Source organism: Mobula birostris, chromosome 13, assembly GCF_030028105.1.
Source record: "Mobula birostris isolate sMobBir1 chromosome 13, sMobBir1.hap1, whole genome shotgun sequence".
In the NCBI taxonomy this organism is placed as follows: Eukaryota; Metazoa; Chordata; class Chondrichthyes; order Myliobatiformes; family Myliobatidae; genus Mobula; species Mobula birostris.
In genome coordinates this window covers 55521762-55543066 of record NC_092382.1, presented here as the reverse complement: position 1 = coordinate 55543066, position 21305 = coordinate 55521762, and the positions used below count along the sequence as shown (strand labels likewise).

At 46.0% G+C, this 21305-nt stretch overlaps 1 long non-coding RNA gene across 1 annotated transcript in view; it reads left to right on the top strand.

The window, feature by feature from the left end:
• The window catches only part of LOC140206853 (uncharacterized), a 28284-nt gene extending 8015 nt beyond the window's left edge, over nt 1–20269 (top strand). Inside the window, exons 2-3 of the long non-coding RNA XR_011888407.1 lie at nt 12316–12504; nt 19942–20269. This is a non-coding gene — a long non-coding RNA (uncharacterized lncRNA). The remainder of the gene's footprint in view (nt 1–12315; nt 12505–19941) is intronic.
• Nucleotides 20270–21305: the final 1036 nt, after the last annotated feature.

Sequence of the window (21305 nt, the reverse complement as noted above, 5' to 3'; positions counted from 1 at the left end):
ACACTGGGGAGAGGCCATTCACCTGCTCAAACTGTGCGGAGACATTCACTCGGTCATCCAACCTGCAGAGACACCAGCGAGTTCATACTGGAGAGAAGCCATTCACTTGCTCAGTCTGTGGGAAGGGATTCACTCGGTCATCCAACCTACAGAGACACCAGCGAGTTCACACTGGAGAGAGGCCATTCACATGCCTAGACTGTGGGAAGGGATTCACATCATCATCTAAACTGAAGGTACATCAGCGAGTTCACACTGGAGAGAGGCCGTTCACCTGCTCAGATTGTGGGAAGGGTTTCACTCAATCATCCCACCTACAGAGTCACCAGCGAGTTCACACTGGGGAGAAGCCGTTCACCTGCTCAGACTGTGGAAAGGGATTCACTCAGTCATCCTCCCTCTTGGCACACCAGTCAGTTCACACTGGGGAGAAGCAGTTCATCTGTTGAGACTTGGAAGGGATTCGCTCGGTCATCTGACCTACAGAGACACCAGCAAGTTCACACTGCAGATAAGCCGTTCACCTGTCAGACTGTGGGAAAGGACTCCCTCACTCTTCCACCCAACAGATGAGATGTTAAAGGATAAGTTGTCCTGTTAACTTGCTGGAAATTAGATGCTCTCAGGTGATTACGTGGTCTTTGTCAAGTACTATTGAGATTTTAAAGGGTTAATTTGTGCTGATGACATGCAAGAATTTTGATACTAATCACACACATAGTACTTGGGTGGATGACCTTTGCTTCTGCTTTAGGTGCTGAAGTATCTTAGTCTCGTACTATTAGTGTTGCCAGGCACGTGACTGTGGGAGTAGCTAAAAACTGTATCTTGTATACGTGACTGACTGTGGTGTAAAACCCTATAAAAAGGGAGGACTGTTCCCCTGTTCAGAGAGCATCGCTTGACAGGGCTCTGCAAGTACTGCGAAGTTTGTTAAGCGATCCTCCAAAAAGCTTGTACTTGCTTAAATAAAGAATCGTGGCTATCCACAGAAGTTGGCGTATTGCATTTGTATCAACTGTGTAAGAATCTCAAGAAAACAAACCGACATGACGTGGTGACGAGGATGGGATTATAACTTAAACGGAGCTCCTAGGCAGAATGAATAAGTGATCAGTTGTGTGATGGTGACGTGAGACGGATGGGCCCACAAGGTAAGATTTAACTTGATCTCTCTCATTAACCTATCACTCAGTCGACCCCTCGTCCGCTGGAGCTCTGTAGTGACGGAATCCCTGGGATACCTTACGCACTAGTACGCTGACGGATTCGTCTCAGGGAGGTTCGAGTCCCCCAGAGTTCGGAGGTTAGAGTTCTCAGAGCTGCAAGTTTTCGGAAAAGGAGGTGAGAGTCCTCCAATAATGGGGTTCGAGTCCCCAAAAATAAGGTTAATTACAGTGTCCATCTCAACTCAGACCGGTTGTTAAGACGGGAAGTCCCCCACACAAAGGTCACGACCCTGAAGTGTGTGTGTGGAGAGCAAAGACACTGGGCTAGTACATAGAGATAAGTTAAGGAGTTGGCACTTTAAGATTGGGACAAACATTGGATAAGCCGGGTGTTGGAACCCTTTTGTATCGGTTATGTTGGGATAACCCCAAAGCTGAGGAACGGTTCAGATGCCTGTCGCCATGCTGAAATTAAAAAATTGAGAAATGAAATTTGCCCAATACAGGGAACTTAGGATGTAATTAAATGTATAAAAGCAGAAGAGGCAATTTGGAAATGTAATACAGGGACTAAATGGAAAACTTTAATATCCACGTGGAGGAAGTAACAAATAAATCTATGCAGACCAGCTGGGAGAATAACACGCGTCGGAGAGGGATAGGTTCATGTGATCTAAGTCAGGATTCCCCAATTAGTTTTCCACAAGGGCCAAATTATGTCAAACATGCCAAGCCGAGGGCCGCAACGTCCAGGGATTTTTTTTTCATTGCGCCAGTAAGTTGTTTTATGAGCAGATGTTGCTGTTGCTGCTATTAACATTAATCATTAATTGTTATTATTATTAGTAGTAGTAGTAGTAATAATATAGCCCTGGGATTCTGAAAGCCTGTGTTATGGGTCACACAAGAAAAAAATGCACTCTTGAAACAAAATAAGTCCAAAACCAACCATTTAGTTATAACTCTAGCTCTCGCAGCTGTCAGCTGTCACATTGAGATGCCACAAAGGGGACGCTGGTAGCGGACCCAAATGCAAGACACAGACACTGAAGTACTAGGAACAGGACAAGGATGCAGGACCTGGGCTAAGACCTGGACAAGAAACAGGGAAACCGGACAAGGAACTATGAACTAGGAGCCTGGGCTAGGGAGAGCGGGACCACGACTAGAAACTATGGACTAGGAGACAAGGCATGGACTCCGAGCCAGAGACTGGACAAGGACCCAGAACCTGAGTCTTGCCTTGGGCTCGGACCCCAGAACCAGGCAAGGACATGACATGGCTACCAGACAGGACGTGGCTGGGGTCTTGGCTCTTGACGCTTGGGCCTGGGGTCTTAGCTCTTGAACTTGGAGACAGGCCGGGGTCTAGGCTCCCGAGGCTGCAGGCTGGGGTCTGGGCTCCGGAGGCTGCAGGCTGGGGCCTGGGCTCCGGAGGCTGCAGGCCGGGGTCTTAGGTCTCGAGGCTGCAGACTGGGGTCTAGGCTTCCGAGGCTGCAGGCTGGGTTCTTGGGACTTGGAATGTGGAAGCTGATATCTCGGAGGCTGGAACTTGGAGACAGACTGGGAAATGTACATCAACATAGAGCCGGGAGTTATCCTTCGAAAAGCCGGGACTTATCTTTAACACGACACCAACATGAGAGAAGACAGTACATGGACATAGAACCGGGATTATACTTAGACATGCCGGGAATCAACCTCTCCACACCAAGGTGGAACAGGACCATCCGTTGGGTAACAGCAGAACTGCTGGACTCACCCAACAGAGGCAAAGACAAAACAAGACAGGTCCCCCCATCAGGGCAACGGCAGAACGTCCTGACTTACCCCACGGAGGCCAGGACAAGAAGAGACAAACACCAAAGAATGACAGACAGTTCAATCTCTGCATGGGGGTTGCTCCGAGTAGCAGTTATGGCCAGCAAACTCGGCTGGCTATGGAAACAGCCGGATTTCTGTCTAGCTCGGAGTGACTGACGACCACTCGGCTGGCTCAGGAAACGGCCGAATCCATACCGCAAAGACAGCACCGACTACTGCCAGCAAGGCTCAATGAGGGGATGGTTCCCCAATCGTGGCCTAAAGATGGCAAGTGGCCGCTCCAGCCTTCCATCGGCAGGTTGCTCCCAGGGGATCTTGACAAGACAAATCAGCAGCCCACACTCAATCCCAAGGCTACTTATTTTCCAAGACCCAAGTTGAGAATCAGGTGCCTATGAATAATTCAATCAAAACAAGGGACAGCTGGAAGACCCGGAGTCCCGAGTCCACAGACCGGACCGTGAACAGGAATGCGGACTTCACGGACCAGACCATAACATGAGACCTCATCTGGGAGTTAAAATACACACACACACACACACACACACACACACACACACACACACACACACACACAGAGTAAACATGGTAGTCTTCACCACTTCTCTTCCACACAAAGAACACATCTTCCACACGGAGTTTTGGTAGTACTGCCTTTTCCACTGTTTCTCTTCTCTCATTTAATCTATTTCTTCTTTTAAATTAAGCTATGTAGCATTTGAAGTATGAAGTGTAGCTATAAATGAAATTATCAGTATTATTGTTGTTGTAATATTATTATACTGCAATAAGATTGACAAATGGAAAAAATAAATTGATTGACTCACCAATCAGTGAGAGAAGTGACAGTGACGGGATGAGGCAATCCTTCTGATGTCGGCCTGTATTCTGTTGTGGCAATCCTGAGGCACTGGCCGAGATGTGCATTGGAGAGTCTGTTTCTGTCCTGGTTCTTGATAGAGTTCTTTGAAGGAAACAATGACTCACACATGTACACTTCTCCGCTAAAACCTCTACTCTTCTTGTTGCCATGTTAGCCGACAATGGCACCGTCTTTAATAGCTCCACAACCGTTTTCTCATCATGACTTAAAACTTCGCCAACTGTATCAATTGCACACGTTTTAATCAACTCAGCATCAGCGAATGGCTTCTTAGCTTTGGCAAGATCCCATGACACATGCAATGATGCAGCTGTTGTGCTCTCTTGCGCAGATGTTGACTTATAGCTGGTAGAAATGGAGTGCTTTATGCTGTTATTATATTTGCGATTTTTTGTTAGTGTTGATCTGATTTTGCAGGGTATTTGGCATTGAAACTGGCAGCATGCGTAGTGTTGAAGTGCTGCTTCAGATTTTCTGTTTTGCTGACAGCTACGGCAGCGGCGGATCTACTGACCATCGTGTTTGCGGTGATATTGTGGCCGTTCAGTTATTATTACCTCCCCGGGACTTTCCTGGACATCACCCCCGTGTGCAGTGTGATCTCTGCCCTGGGAGAGGCAGCCACAGAAATTTCTGTCTGGTTCACCGTCACTTTTACTTTTGATCGGTTTGTCATCATTTGTTGCCAGAAGCGGAAAATAAAACATTGCACCGGGAAAACTGCAGCTGTGGTTCTGACAACAACCGGCGTTCTGCTCTGTTTTAACAATGTGCCCTTCGTCTTTATATATCGTCCTGTGAGAGTGGTTGACAATATACCCTGGGACTGTATTGAAATACCGGGCTACTATACAGATCCCGGGTGGGTGGGATATGACCGGCTTTCTACCGTCCTCACGCCATTACTCCTGTTCGTGTTAATACTGTTCAACGCTCTGACAGTCAGACACATTTTAGTGACCAGTCGCGTCCGTAAGGGGCTGAGGGGTCAGACCAAGGCGGAGAACAGCAGAGACCCGGAGATGGAGAGCAGGAGGAGGTCTGTGATCTTACTTCTCACCATCTCCGGAAGCTTCATCATCCTGTGGTCGGTGAGTGTTGCCAAATTCCTTTATAACACCATCGCCGGACTGGATCCAAGTGTAAGGCGTTTCTTCTTTGTTATGTTATAATTGAAATGGCTTGTTTATTATGTTAACTGCTGAGAAAGTCCTCCCGCTGGCAGTTTGTTTGGATTATGTTACAGATAAGAGGGTGAACAAACCAATTGGGATAGATGTTATTCTTTCTGTGTGTCTGTAAGTTATTGTGATGCGTGGGTTTTTGGGAGAAGGCGGGAGAGAGAGAGACAGAGGATGGACAAGGTGCTGTGTGTCCGCTAACAGGGTCGGACCCCGCGCACAGTCCGAGGTCCAGGGTGTTCAGTGAGGAGAGGAGACGGAGACGGACTCGTGTGGCGCGTCTGGTCGACCATTATTGTTGGTCCCAGGCGGCAGGTCGAGGTGGTCCGAGGGAAGACGCAGGGTGAAGAAGGATGGTCCTGAGCTCCAACTGTTTGTGCACGAAGAGATAGAACCTTGATAGGTGTGGCGCCTTTTATTTTCCTTTTATATTTTATTCTCCATTAATTATATAGTTCCAGTAATATTTGTAAAACTGTAATTCATTTAATCGTATCTGGTGTACTGTCTGTCATTTGGGTGGGGTGGGGTACGTCACACCGCATCCACACAAACTAATTATCCAGTTTGGCAGGGCCGAGGGCTGTTTCCCTAGACGACCGCGAGCTGAGCGACCCTGCGGCTGGCCAAGGGGGCTACATTTGGGGGGTCGTCGGGGATTTGAACCCGGGACCTCTCGCACCCCACCAGCTTCTTCCACCCTGACCTGAAAAGCAGCAGGTAAAGGATGTTCAGCCTCCGTTGTTTTTCTTCCTGATGACTTCTTTCAGGTCAACTTTCAGTTTTTCCACTTCATTTAAACTGTCGATAGTATCTTTTCCAAGGTCTGTCCTCCTTCGCTTCATCTCCTCTGGAGTGTAGTCAAACTCCCCTCTCTGGGCTCTCGGTTTTCTGTTCGTCTTAGTCAGACCACTTCCTTGATCTTCCCCAACTTGTAAGTCTTCCAATCTTTTCTGGATTAATTCATCAGTACATGACCATAGTGCCGGCTCGGAATTCCGTTTCTCCTCACAGTCTCTCCTCCAACTCCCCGCCAAAAGCCCCTGGTTCCCAGCCATCTGTTCTATCAACAGGAAATTCAACTGGTATGTCCGGTCATTTTTCTCACATTGCATCAAACTCCGCCAGCCAGTCCTGCAGACACAGAAGACTGTTATGGGAGAAGTACTTTGTTCATTATGGCCTCCCCCGGTAGATCCATAGTGATCAGTCATGGGACTTCGAGAGCAGACTTATCCATGAATTACTGGGTATGCTTGGGTTTGAGAAATCCAGGACCACACCCTATCACCCGCAAGGTGATCCTCAGCCCGAGAGGTTTAACCGGACCCTGCTGGACATGCTCGGCACTGTGGCGATCGGTCAGAAGAGTAAGTGGAGTCAACACATCGGCCATTTGGTTCACTGTTACAATTGTACTTGCAATGACCCTACAGGGTACTCACCTTATTATCTGATGTTCGGGCGGGAAGCGAAGTTGCCCATTGACCTGTGTTTTGGGACTGAAGCGGGTGAATTACCTTTGAAGCCATATCTGAAGTATGTGTCCGATATAAGGAGAGAGTTGAAAAGGGTGTACGAGTTGGCTGAGACGGCGGCCACCAAGCAGAATTAGAGGAATAAGAAGAAGTATGATCAGAAAGTAAAATTCTCCCAACTATTGCCGGGAGACCGGGTCTTTATCTGGGATTTAGGACTACCTGGTAAGCACAAGCTGGCGGATCACTGGGTGGCCACCCCTTATGTGGTAGAGAGCCAGATGCCGAATCTACCTGTTTACCGGGTGAGACCCGATGATGGGAGGGGACCTGTCAATGTACTCCATCGGAACCACTTGTTGCCTCTGGGTCGAGAGGTGAAGGTAGACCCAGAGCCCGAATGGGAGTTTACGCCTCGTATGAGGACTCTGCAAGGGCGCAGGGCGAGGGAAGAGCCCGCTGCGAAAGGGACGGGGCTGGTCCCCACTCCGAAAAGGGATACGTCATCGGAAGACGATGATTCGGACGTGTGGCACCTCTTTCCGTTCACTGATTCCCCGGTGCCGGGAAAAGAGGCACCTGGCCCTTCCCCCACTGAGTTAGGGGAGAGGAGGGAGGGTGCTGAGGAGCCACCTGAAATACAGCCGGCATTGGGGAAAGAGAGGCTGGAACCAGAGCCCGAGGCAGAGGGCTCACAGGTGCTGAGGGGTCCCAGTGAGGGTGAGGGTCCAACAGGTAGGCCAGGGTGTCACCTGTGGAGTCTGAGCCGGAAGAGTCAGCTGAGGAGGTACAGAGGTCTCAAGGGAGTAGGCACCCCCTGGAGAGGTTGACTTATACAGCGCCGGGAGAAAATGGTGTGATCTGTACAACCCTGGGAAGTTATGTCACTGCTTTATGCACCTGGGTTGGGTTTTATAAGGAGAAATGGTGAACTCTGTTAATGTCATGAGGACATGAATTTTATTTGGTGGAGAAGAGTGTAAGGCGTTTCTTTTTTGTTATGTTATAATTGAAATGGCTTCTTTGTTATGTTAACTGCTGAGAAAGTCCTCCCGCTAGCAGTTTGATTGGATTACGTACAGATAAGAGGGTGAACAAACCAATTAGGATAGATGTTATTCTTTCTGTGTGTCTGTTTGTTACCGTGATGTGGGTTTTTGGGAGAAGGCGGGAGAGAGAGGCAGAGGATGGACAAGGTGCTGTGAGTCCGCTAACAGAGTCAGACCCCGCGCAGGAGTCCGAGGTCCAGGGTGCTCGGCGAGGAGAGGAGACGGAGACGGACGCGTGTGGAGCGTCTAGTCGACCATCGTTGTTGGTCCCAGGCGGCAGGTCGAGGTGGTCCGAGGGGAGACGCAGGGTGAAGGAGGAGGGTCCTGAGCTCCAACTGTTTTTACACTAAGCGATAGAACTTTGATAGGTGTGGCGCCTTTTATTTTCCTTTTATATTTTATTCTCCATTAATTATATAGTTCCAGTAATATCTGTAAAACTGTAATTCATTCAATCGTATCTGGTGTATTGTCTGTTATTTGGGCGGGGTCGGGTACATCACACAGCATCCACACAAACCAATCATCTAGTTTGGCGGGGCTGAGGGCTGTTTCCCCAGACGACGGCGAGCTGAGCGACCCTGAGGCTGGCCAGGCGGGGCTACACAAATAATTAAAATGATTCTGAACACATTTTTCAACACACCGGAGACATGCTGATGATATTATGTTGTTGCACAAACGCGTTTATTTATGGAGTAAAGCAGTCCAAGTTCAGAGAGCAATTCATCAGCCCCGTGAAATATCCACTCACATCAATTATTCAACTAATTAATAAAAAGAATCTAAGCTCTTCTCGGAGGCGGTCGCAATGTTTTCGATCTTGACTCTACAGAACCGGCGGTAATCGGAGAACGTGGCAGCGGGGAGAGTAAATCTGGTTTAGCACCCGAGAGAAACACAGCACAGGAACAGACTCTCCGACACCCGCACCCCGCGACTCCACTCCTACCGATTATTAAACTCATCCTACCTTTTATTTTCAGCTTTCCACCATATTCCCGCACTCGTCACCGCCAGACCCTTTTCGGTCTGAGAAAGCCAGACAGGTTCTGGGGACATTCAAGACCAAATCGGCAAAAATGCCGCTCATTTCCTACTTTAGTCTTTTGCATAAAAATTAAATTGGAAAAAAAAGGCCAACACGAACTTACAGTAAAGCTTGCAGTTGTCCATCGCATTAGACAAAAATGTTATGGAGGAATATTTAACACCACAGCACTGATTCCGAATTGCGTGATTTTTTTTTTACCGAAACCACCGATGCCTACTCTGCTTCGAGGAAAATAATGACATCTCACTTCCAGATTTCTAATAAATTTCCATCCGACTCCCCTCTGCATTCACTCCAGTAGAATTGCATGTTTCCTATTTTTACTTTTTATCTCAGCTAAAAATTCTGTTATAGATGCCGACAAGCACACAATTGCTTGGAAAAGGCAATGGGCTGAAAAGTAGGAATCCGACCGCATGGGAGAGTGGATCATGGGAGAAAGGGCAGGAGAGGAGGCACCAGAGAGAAATATGAGGCAGTGGAGGAGAAGCGAGGAGGGAGGACATAATGGGAGAGGGAAAAGAGAAGGTTGAGGTGGAAGTTAAAGGAATCGATGCTCATGATGTCAAGTTGGAGGTGACTCAGATGCAATATAAGGTGTTGATCCTCCAACCAGAGAGTGGCCTCATCTTGTTAGTAGAGCAATGAACCGGCATGTCAAATTGGCATGAAGCGTGGATTTTAAATGGTTGGTCATCGGGAAATACAGTTCGTTGCGGACGGAACGAATGTGCTTGATAAAGCCGTCTCCCAATCTACATTAGGTCTCACTGATGTACAGGAGGCCGCACTGGGAGCGCTGGATACAGTAGAAGAACCCAACAGACCCGCAGGTGAAGTGTTGCCTCACCTGGAAGGGCTGATGGTGATCCTGAATGGAGCTGAGGGAGGAGGTAAATAGGAAGGTGTAGCACTTCCCTCGCTTGGGAGGACACGTTCCAAGAAAGGGATTAGTGGGGAGGGGCGAATAGACAGGGAAATCTCTCTGGAAAGCAGAGTGTTGGTGGGGGGGGGGGGGCGGCGGTGGGATAAAGTTGTGTTTGGTGGTTGGAGATGAGAGAAGTTGTGGAGGATGATGCCTTGGATGTGGAGGCTCATGGGGCTGCAGGTGAGGACAAGAGGGACTCTGTCAATGTTCAGGTGACCGTAAGATGGAGTGAAGGTAGATTTTCAGGAAATAGAATCGATTGGACTGAGATCAGCCTCAATGCTGGAGGAAGGGAAACCCATTCTGTTCAAGAGGAGACCATCTGTGGTGTCCCGGAAAGGAAAATCTCATCCTGTGAGCAGATATGGTGTGGACAAATGAACTGAGAAAAGGGAATAGTTCTTTTTTAAACAGGAGACAATGTGGGAAGAGGTTTAGTCAAGACAGCCATGCAGATCTGAAGGTTTACAAAGAGAAAGTGTGAGGGTGTTTTATGAGCCCTGCCTTCTGCCACGGCAGTGTCTTTCTCGGGTCAACTGTCGCCTGAATGCAGCAGGGTGGATGGCAGAGGGTTTTGCAGAGATAACGAGTGCTGTCGGGGTCAGAGGGGTTTACAGTGATGGGGTGTGGTGGAGGGGTTGGAGGGGTTTTCACAGATGGTGAGGGGTGTTTGAGCGTTTCTCCACCACTGTGGAAATGTACTTTACTTCTAGTTCCAAAATGGTACTTTTGTCTGTAACAAAATGAAGCACGTATTGTATCGGAGTGTTTGGCTGATAACGTTCGGCAACATAATCCTGAAGGAACCTGAGTACCTGAATGTAGACCTGCAGTCCCTACACTGTATTTCATCTGCCACTTTTATTCCCTTTCCAAAAGTGCATGCCTATACCCTTCCCTACACTGTATCGCATCTGCTATTTCTTTGCCCATTCCTCCAATCTGTCGAAGTCCTTTTGTAGCCTCTCTACTTCCTCAAAACTACCTGTCCCTCCACCTATCTTGGTATCATCGGCAAAATTTCCAAGAAAGCTATCCATTCTGCCATCTAAGTCATTACCATATAATATGAAAAGAATCGGTCCCAGCACAGATCCCTGTGGAAAGCCACCAGTCACCAGCAACCAACCAGAATAGGTCCCCTTATTTCTATTCTTTGCCTCCTGCCAATCAGCCACTGTTTATCCATGCAAGAATCTTTCATGTAATATCATCGGCTCTTAACTTTTAAGCAGACCCATGGGTGCCATTTTGTCAAGTACTTACTGAAAGTCCGGGTGCACATCATCAACTGATTCTCCTCTGTCTGTCTTGCTTGTTACTTCGTCAATGAATTCAAAGAATGTCAACATACTTGTCAGACAAGATTTTCCCTTGAAGACAACATGCTGAAAATGGCTAATTTTATCATGTGCCCCAGACACCCTGAAAATACATCCTCAACATCCGACTCCAATATCTTCCCAACCACTGAGGTCAGACTAACTGGCCCATAATTTTGTATCTTCTACCTCTCTACTTTCTTGAATAGTGGAGTGGTATTTCCAAATTTCCAGTCTTCCAGAATCGTACCGGAATCCACTGATTCTCGAAGCATAGTTACTAATCCCTCCACAATCTTTTCAGCCACCACTTTCAGATGTACACCTTCTGGTCCAGGTGACCTATTTACCTGCAGACCATTCTATTTTCAAGAACCTTCTCCTGAGTAATGTAAAATTGCACAATTCTGACCACTGATATCTGGACATCCACCATCCTGCTAGTGTCTTCCAGAGTGAAGACTGATGCAAAATACTTATTCAGTACATCCACCAGTTCCATGTCCCCCAATACTACTCCTCCAGCATCAGCTTCCAGTTGTCCAATATCCACTCTCGGCTCTCCTTTACACTTTATCTGTCTGAAGAAACATTTGGCATCCTCTTTAATATCACTGGCTAGATTAACTTGGTATTCCATCTTTTTTCTTCTTCTGAATTACTTCTTTTAAAGTTGCCATCTGTTGTTTTTTAAAAGCTTCCCAATCCTCTAACTTCCCAGCATTTTTTCTCTGTTATATGCCCTCTCTTTCTTGTTTTATGTTGGCTTCGCCATGATTGTTTCATCTTGTCTTTAGAATACATCTTCCTCTTTTTTATGTATATATCCTGTGCCTTTGAATTGCTTCCAGAAATTCCAGCCATTCTGTCGTCATCCCTGCCCATGTTCTTTTCTTTTCAATTTCGGCCAATTCTTCTCTCATGACTTTGTAATTCTATTCATTCTATGGTTATACTGGTACATCTCACTTTAGCTGCTCCTTCTCATATTTCAGGGTGAATTCCATTACATTAAGATCATTTGCCATTATAGGTTCTTCATTAAGTAACTCTAATTAATTCCGGTTCAATGCACAACACCCAGTTGAGAATAGCTCATCCCCAGCTGGGCTCAATCCGGAGCTGCTGTAAAAAAGCCATCTTGTGGGCATTCTAGGAAATCTCCCTCTTGGGATCCTGCGCCGACCTGATTTTCCCAATCTGTCTGCTGACTATCTCCCATTACTCTTGTAACATTGCTGTTTTGGCATGCATTTTCTTTCTTCCGTTCTAATTTGCAGACAATATACTTACTACTGTTTGGGGGTCTCCAAAACAAATCAAAATCTTTTCACCCTTGCAGTTCCTTCGTTCTACCCACGATGACTCCACACCTTCCAAAACCTTGTCAACTTTCTGATGATTTGATTTAACTTTTTTACCAACAGAGCCACAGCACCCTCTCTGCCTACTTGCATGTCTTTTTCGGAAACATACAAGAATATGGGACACAAGAGATACTGCAGATGCTGGAAGTCTTAAACCATACTCACAATGTGCTGGAGGAGCTCAGCAGGTCAGGCAGCATCTATCGATGGGAATCACCGTTTTGGTCCAGGTATCCGGAATATTAACAGGTAAATAAAATAGAAAATAGGGCGAAAATTAAAAAAAAAAAAAAAACAACAACTGTTGACAAAATTTACTTAAGGGCATAATAGGATTTCCCAAGCAGATCTCCATGACATAGCAAATACAACAAAGGCAATATACACCTTTGTTATACCCATATTAGCATATTATTTCAGCAAAATATCTTGGTCCCATTCCAGTCTGGAAACTTCACAATTAAAAATAAGAACTGAATTGACAAATTTAGAAAAGTCTATTTACACTCAAACACATTTAGATAAACACTACTGAGAACCGAAGGAGAAAGAGCTAAAACAGACATTTAAAAAATCACCCAACTATCTGATAATATTTCTGAAGTATATATTTTCATACAAAATAAACAAGATTCAGCACTCCATGCAGGTATATGCAATTCTGATAAGAAATACAGACCAGAAAACTTAAATGAGAGGCCAACTCAGAAAAATGAATCATCACTATGGAAGAATACGTTAACCAGTGGAACGAGTATGACCCTCCATGGGAGACATTGCAATGATTTGGGCAGACTAACTGGTGACAAGGAAGCATCGAGAGCCCGACTCAGAGTTGGAGACCTCTTCCCAGAAACACTAGGACCCATACAGTTTGGCACCGGTGTCATCGCCGAGCAATGTGTGGTTAAGTGCCTTGCTCAAGGACACAATACGTTGCCTCAGCCAAGGCTCGAACTAGCGACCTTCAGATCACTAGACGAACACCTGAACCACTTGGCCACACGCCAACACAATAACAGTAATAATAGTAGCAGTAGCAATAATAATAATAATAATATTACTTAATAAACTCCTCACAAATATTGCCTGAGACTGCCAACGTTCCAACGATGTAGATTGGGTCAAATGTGCTTTGTGCCTCCGGGACCGCTTTGAAAAATGAAATGGTGATGATCATACTGAAAGTCAGACCATTGCACTCGATCGCTTCTGGGGGAACGAGACGGTTCAAGATGCTTCTGTGTCAGTGCGGACCTCGTTTGGGACCAATGATCATCACTCTACTTGTTTCAAGGTTGTTGGAGAGAAGAGAGAACAGACATTTTAGTCAAAAAATTTGGTGGCATAAGGAAGGAGCAATGGGATCAACATACACGAAACAGCGTACCTCAACGCTCTCACCAGCGTTTTGGAGGATGTTAACCGTGCTAATCTGAAAAAAAATCACGAAGCAATTACCATCAACAGATCACTTGCAATACCAGAGGAACAACACACTGGACCACTGTTACACCACCATCAAGAATGCCTACTGTGCTATTCCACGCCCTCACTTCCGGAAGTCTGATCACCTGGCTGTACTTCTGCTCCCTGAGTACAGCAGAGCCCGAAGACTGCAGCACCAGCAGTGAGGACCAAGAAGGTACGGTGAAGGGAAGCGCAGGAGCGCCTACAGGTCTGCTTTGAATCGGTGGACTGGACTGTATTCAGGAATTCATCTTCGAATCTGGATGAGTATAGTGTGGCTTTTACCAACTTCATTAAAACTGTGTGGCTGAGTGTGTGTCTACAAAGAATTACTGTACATTCCCAAACCAGAGACCGTGGATGAACCGGAGGATACGTCGTCTGCTGAAGACTAGATCTGTGGCATTTAAATCTGGCGATCTGGTCTGTACCAGAAAACCAGGTATGATTTGTGGAGGGTGAAGCGACAATTTCCAGCGAGGTTGGAGGCGACATCGGATGTACGACAACTCTGGCAGGGTTTGCAAGACATTACTCCCTATAAAGCAAAACCCAATAGCATGAATGGCAGCGGTGCTTCACTACCAGATATACCCAACTACGCGCGAGTACAACTACAGCTGTGCAGACCCCTGCTGAACGCGGTGACGCTCTGGTCTTCGTCTCAGTGGCCGATGTTAGGCTATCTTTAAAGTGAGTGCATCTTCGCAAGGCGAAAGGTTTGATGGAATTCCTGGAAAGACTCTGAAAACCTGTGCCAAACAACTGGCAAGAGTATTCAAGGACATTTTCAACCTCTCACTGCTGCGGGTGGAATTTCCCACTCCTCCAAAAAAAAAGCAACAATTATACCAGTGCCGAAGAAGATTCATGTGAGCTGCCTTAATGACTATCACCTGGCTGCACTCACATCGACAGTGATAAAATGCTTTGAGAGGTTGGTCATGACTCGGGTAAACTCCTGCTTCAACAAGCATCTGGACCCACTGTAATTTGCCTATCGCCACAACAGGTGAATGGCAGAAGCAATGTTAATGGCTCTTCATCCGCCTTTAGACCACCTGGATAATACAAATACCTATGCAGGATGCTGTTTGGTGACAATAGCTCAGCATTTAACACCATCATTCCCGCAATCCTGATTGAGAAGTTACGGAACCTGGGCCCCTGTGCCTCCCTCTGCAATTGGATCCTCGAATTCCTAACTGGAAGACCACAATCTGGTGCGGGTTGGTGTTAATATCTCCTCCACGCTGACGGTCAACATTGGTGCACCTCGGGGCGGGGGGGGGGGGCGGTGTGCTTAGCCCACTGCTGTACTCTCTGTACACCCATGACTGTGCGGTTAGACATAGCTCATATACTATCTATAAATGTACTGATGACACAACCATTGTTGGTAGAATATGATATGGAGACGAGAGGGCGCACAGGAACGAGATATGCCAGCTAGTGGAGTGGTGTCTCAGCAACAACATTGCACGCACCGTCAGTAAGACGAAAGGGCTGATTGTGAAATTCAGGAACGGCAAGACAAGGGATCAGATACCGATCCTCATAGGGAGATCAGAAGTGGAGAGAGTGGGCAGTTCCAAGTTCCTGCGTGTCAAGATCTCTGAGGACCTAACCTGATCCCAACATATCGATGCAGCTATAAAGAAGACAAGACAGCGACTATACTTCATTTTTAGTTTGAAGAGATTTGGTATGTCAACAAATACACTCAGAAACTTCAATAGATGGGAGAGCATTCTGACAGGCTCTATCACTGTCTGATAAGAAGGGTTTGGGGTGAGGCAGGCTACTGCACAGGACCGAAAGAAGCTGCAGATAGTCGTAAATTTAGGCAGCTCCATCTTGGGTACCAGCCTACTAAGTACCCAGCACATCTTCAAGGAGCGGCTCAGCGTCCATTATTAAGGACCCCCAGCACCCCAGGCACGGCCTTTTCTCATTGGTACCATACAGAAGCCTGAAGACTCACAGTTAGCGATTCAGGAACAGCTTCGTCCTCTCTGTCAACCGATTCCTAAATGGACTTTAAATCCGTGAACACTGCCTGAATGTTTAATGTTTCTATTTTGCACCATGTTTTAGTCTGTTCGATACTCATACACTGTAATTGATTTATTTATCTTTTTCTTCTATAATATGTATTGCTAAATTAACACATTTCACGACTCATGTCGGTGATAATAAACCTGATTTTGATTCTGTAAGTATCTGTTTGCATTCGGAGAGAGCGAAGGACATGTCAAGGCATAGATAACCTCACGGTTCTTCACTGGGAACAAGAAAGAGGTCAATTTGTGACGGTTGTTTGTACCACTGGACACAGATCTCTGAGGTCGAGACAGTGGAACTGTCCCAATGCAACTGATTTTGCACTTTAAAACTCTCTCTCGCTCCCTCTCTCTCTCTCCCCCCCCGCTCTCTCTCTCCTCTCTCTCCCCCTCTCTCTCAGTCTCTCTCTCTCAGTCTCGCTCTCTCTCTGTAAGCCACTCAAGCCACTCTGCTTTACAATCATAATGTTTCAAAAGTAATTTTTTGAAACAAATATCCTTTTCTTTTAAACGTGATTAATGAGAGAAAGTACACATTTTACTTCATCCTTGAATTTTACTAAGCCTCATTTTTGCTAAATCTGCTGAAAAATATCTAAACAAATTATGGATATATAAAACTTTAATGCTCGAAATCATTTGACAACAACTCTCATACCTGTTGCTCAGCTGTAATGCAAAAAGGGTTAACTGCGTCTGTCATTTCATTAAATGCCAACATCGTCATTTCCAAGGAGGGTTTTGGCGCCACAAGAGAGTTCCCCTCTGCTATTAGTAATCATCGGAATCACTAAGTTATCACTGAACAGCCGCTCCGGAACTCACAGCGGTTCGACGATCCACACAGCGGGACAGAGAGAGCACACTCTGCGGAAGGAAGGTTTGTTCGTTCCGTAATGGATCAGAGTCCGGGAACAGCAGGGTGGAATGTGGCAGAAGCTCCGAAGAATGTCTTCTGGGCTGCTCAATTTATCTTTGCGAGGTATGAATGGATGACCTTGGACTTTCGAATCACGCACGCATTAAAAGTCATTCGAGTGATTTACTACCCTGGTCTCGCTATCATTGCTCTTCCCGCTGAGTGTCTCTTCAAAGCTCATCTATACAATGTTAAATTTACAATTCTAATGTTTATCACCCATTTGAAATTATTGCTACTGCCGCACACTCCAGGTAAGAAATCTCCAAACGTTCAAATTCTGCATTATGCTGTTCACTGTGGTTCTTGAAATTCTGCGGGTGTAATGGACAATGATCCAATTGGTAAACTCCGTTCAATCGTTGCTCACATCAGTTCACGAACGAGGTTCTGATATTTTGCCTCTGGATGCGTTGCTTCCTTTCAGTCGCTCCATCGACCGCTCAAAAATATCGACTTTTGAATCAAGTTGCTTCAAACTCCTTGTGTTTGCAACGGAATTTAATCTGACTTCCAAATGCGGATTATTCTCGCAGACAACCCGTCTGACTATCAACTACCCGCCAAAGTCACTGCACACCCAGCGCCGCCAAGCTCCGTATGTGCCTGCCACGTCACCGAACAGAACATCCCGCCTTCCCACTTCTCCCAGAACCGACTGTCTATTCTAAAACTCTCGGGCTGTCCAGGTAATCCGTTGTCATTTCCTCACGGTTCACCACTGGCATTCGTCCTGTTGCAGCTCCATCTCCGCATTATCGGAATCGGTGAGCAAATATCTAAGTTGTTTCACCTCTGTCCTTTCCTGTTGTAATTCACGTGCGTTAAAACAATCCTTCATTCGCTTTTCAAATGTCACTCTGAGGCTTTCGCAGAATTGGGTTATAATAATGATAAAGAGAAACTGCTCATTACCTGTCTTCTTCTGAGGGAAGTTACATTATGGTGAATATTCTCGACTCGCTTATTCTCTGGTAATTTCAAACAATATTCATCTGAATAACATTGTGCAGCAGAAAATGTAGTTGTCTATATGGATTGAATTCTGCAATACCGTTCGAAGTTTAGAATTCTTCCTTGAATTACATTGGCATTTTATTCAAAAAAAAGGAGAGATCTCAATTTCTACTATACTATTGTTAAAATGTTCTTGCGAGTATTCGCTGTCCTCTGACTATCCTCCAAACGATGTCTCTATCAGATGTCCATACTGTTGTTGTTTTGAAATTTTCGGCCTGCTCATTTGACTGTGACCTCAGTGATTTAGAGAACTCCTTGTACAACAGATTCCATTCAAAAACGTTCTCCACTAATGCTTTTATTACCGTCGGCGTTTACATTTGGCTGTGAACGCTGTCGGTGTTCTGAAGCGAAAAAAAAATCCACAAACTGGAAAATTACGAACAGGCCATAAAATTCTGACAGCGATGCATTGCTTTGGGGATAAAAGAGGGACATTACTGCGGATAAGTAAAATTTCAGCAGGAATGGAATAAATGCAAAGTAATAGAGGAAAATCTCTTTTATAAGGGCAGGAATCTGCCGCAGCAAAATCACATCTCCCGCTCAAAGTGTCCCGGAGAGTCGACCAGCTTATCCGAGTTTTATGTCAGCAGCTTCGAATCGGTTACAGGGTTGTGCGAAACTTGGACAGATTCCGCTGCTCTGAATCACTCGCACGTTGAGCGAATTCACCGGAGCTACTGCAGACAGGATGATCATTGACAGTACTTTATGTATAGCGAGGATGCCTGAGACCTTTGCACAGTACCGTAGTAATTGTGTGCATTCCACTGTACTGCTGTCGCAAGAATAACTAATTTCCTGTCATAAGATGTTGATGATAAACCTGTTTCTCATATGGGTCTCTGTTGTGGACTGAGAAATGGAAGAGGTCAGGCAGAGGGGATCATAGTTGGGAAAAATGGGAGGGAGCGTGAAACACCGAGGAGACATTCTGTAATTGTCAATAATTCGCAAAATAGTTTTCTCCTGCCAGATTTGCAAGCTGGTTCTCCACTCCACGTTGACAATACGATACTGTATAATATTCTTAGGCTCCCTAACTCTCTCTCTCTCTCTCTCTCTCTCTCTCTCTCTCTCTCTCCCTCTCTCCTCTCTCTCTCTCTCTCTCTCTCTCTCTCTCTCTCTCTCTCTCTCTCTCTATATATATATATATATATATGTGTGTGTGTATGTGTGTGTGTGTGTGTGTGTGTGTGTGTGTGTGTATGTGTGTGTGTGTGTGTGTGTGTGTGTGTGTGTGTGTGTGTATGTGTGTGTGTGTGTGTGTGTGTGTGTGTGTGTGTGTGTAAAAGACTTTTGCATGGTGGGGTATAATGATCAGGAGGGGGAGCCTGCTGTTGATCTAAAGAGTCATTGTTGCGGAAAGTTATTTAAGTTTCTGTAGAGTTTGTGTTTGATGTTCCATTTGCATCTTCTCCCCAAAAACGCGCGAAGTTGCCAATTATCAGTGATCGTTATCTGTGCTTTTCGCTGTTGCTTTTGGGTAATATCAGTTCGGAAATATTGCGTTAGATTTTTTTTCTCTGATTTCACTTACGATTTGAATGTAATAATTGATTCCCTCGATGCTGAGGATGTTCTACGAGTCTGTTGTGGCCAGCGCTATCATGTTTGCTGTTGTGTGCTGGGGCAGCAGGCTGAGGGTAGCAGACACCAACAGAATCAACAAACTCATTCGTAAGGCCTGTGATGTTGTGGGGATGGAACTGGACTCTCTGACGGTGGTGTCTCTGAAAAGAGGATGCTATCCAAGTTGCATGCCATCTTGGACAATGTTTCCCATCCACTACATAATGTACTGGTTGGGCACAGGAGTACATTCAGCCAGAGACTCATTCCACCGAGATACAACACAGAGCGTCATAGGAAGTCATTCCTGCCTGTGGCCATCAAACTTTACAACTCCTCACTTGGAGGGTAGACACCCTGAGCCAATAGGCTGGTCCTGGACTTATTTCCTGACATAATTTACATATTACTATTTAACTATTTATGGTTTTATTACTATTCATTATTTTTGGAACAACTGTAACGAAAATCTAATTTCCCCCGGGATCAGTAAAGTATGACTATGACTATGACTAGACTTACAGATGACCAATGATTTACTAACATGACAGAGAACAAATCCGATAAATTGTATGTCCACTTCACAGAGAACGCTCCCTGATGTGTGTCCACTGATTTTTTATTTTATGCTTCTCGCAGTGAACCTGGTGACGATTTTAATCTTGTCCAGAGGAACGTGCGGTCTCTCCAGAGTTGTCACTCGCTACCTGGTTGCCATGGCAGCTGCAGATCTTATGGTCGTTATCCTGGACCTGATATTGAACAAGATTCCGTTTAATTATGTGCGTATGGAGCTTTTTCTCGGGGCTAGGGATACACCAGTGTGTAGAATCCATAGCTTCCTGCTTTACGCCGCCACCGATTGTTCGGTCTGGTTCACTGTCATTTTCACATTTGACCGGTTTGTGGCCATTTGTTGCCAGAAGTTGAAAACAAAATATTGTACTGGGAAAACTGCGGCTGTGATTCTGGGGACAGTGGATGTAAGCAGCTGTTTAATAAAGACTTACTGGTATTTTCGGCTGTCAGGGCGTTATGCACTAATAATTGCTCCATTTATTTGTAGGGACACCGCATATTATGTGCCTTCATCTGTCGCAATACCAATGGATTTATTTAATTACCTTCTCACTCCTGTAATCCCATTCCTGCTGGTCCTGCTGACGAATGGATTAACTGTCCGGCATGTTATAGTCACCAGCAGAGGGCGCAGGAGACTCCGGCGTGCTGACAAGGGACAGAGTGCCAGAGACCCGCAGATGGAGAGTCGCAGGAAATCCCTCGTTTTACTGCGATCATCTCTGGCAATTTCGTCCTGCTGTGGGCACCGTTCACTGTGTATTCTGCTTGGAACCGACTGTCTGCTTTGTCTGCCGTGACGGTTCCTGCTGATTCTCTGCGAGGACTGGGCCCGATGCTGCAGCTTCTGAGCTGCTGCACAAACACGTCTCTTTACGCCGTCACCCAGACCAAGTTCAGGGAGCAACTGAAGGACGCGATAAAACACCCCCTGGCTCTCATTACTGAAAGGATGTCATGAATTAGTGATGTTTCCCTGCCTGGCCCAATTAATTCACCACTCATTGCAGGCAAACTCTGCACCAACTGAGCCTGGCGTTGTCCTTGTTTGTCTCATTACTCACCGCTTTATCATCGCGAATGATTTCTCACTCCGGCTCATTGACGATTATTTTAATCTTTTTTTTCCTGCATTCGCAGGTTGCTATCCCCCTCCCTTCCCAGTGAAAAGACCTACATTTGTTAGTTCAGATCAGCGCCCTCCTTGTGACCCACAGCTCTGCCGTCAAAGTCCCACTGTTCGCCTGTTCCAGCCGCCCTGCTCCGCTCCAGCGTGAAACCTCTCCTGTGTTCGCGAAACTTCTCACGTTTAACAGTGACTGCGAAAGATCCAGTTCACCCAGTTCGCAGGTCGATACTGGAAATTAGCTCTTGTCCCGGGTATCGCTCTGATAAATTATAGGATTCCAGAAACATCTTGCAGT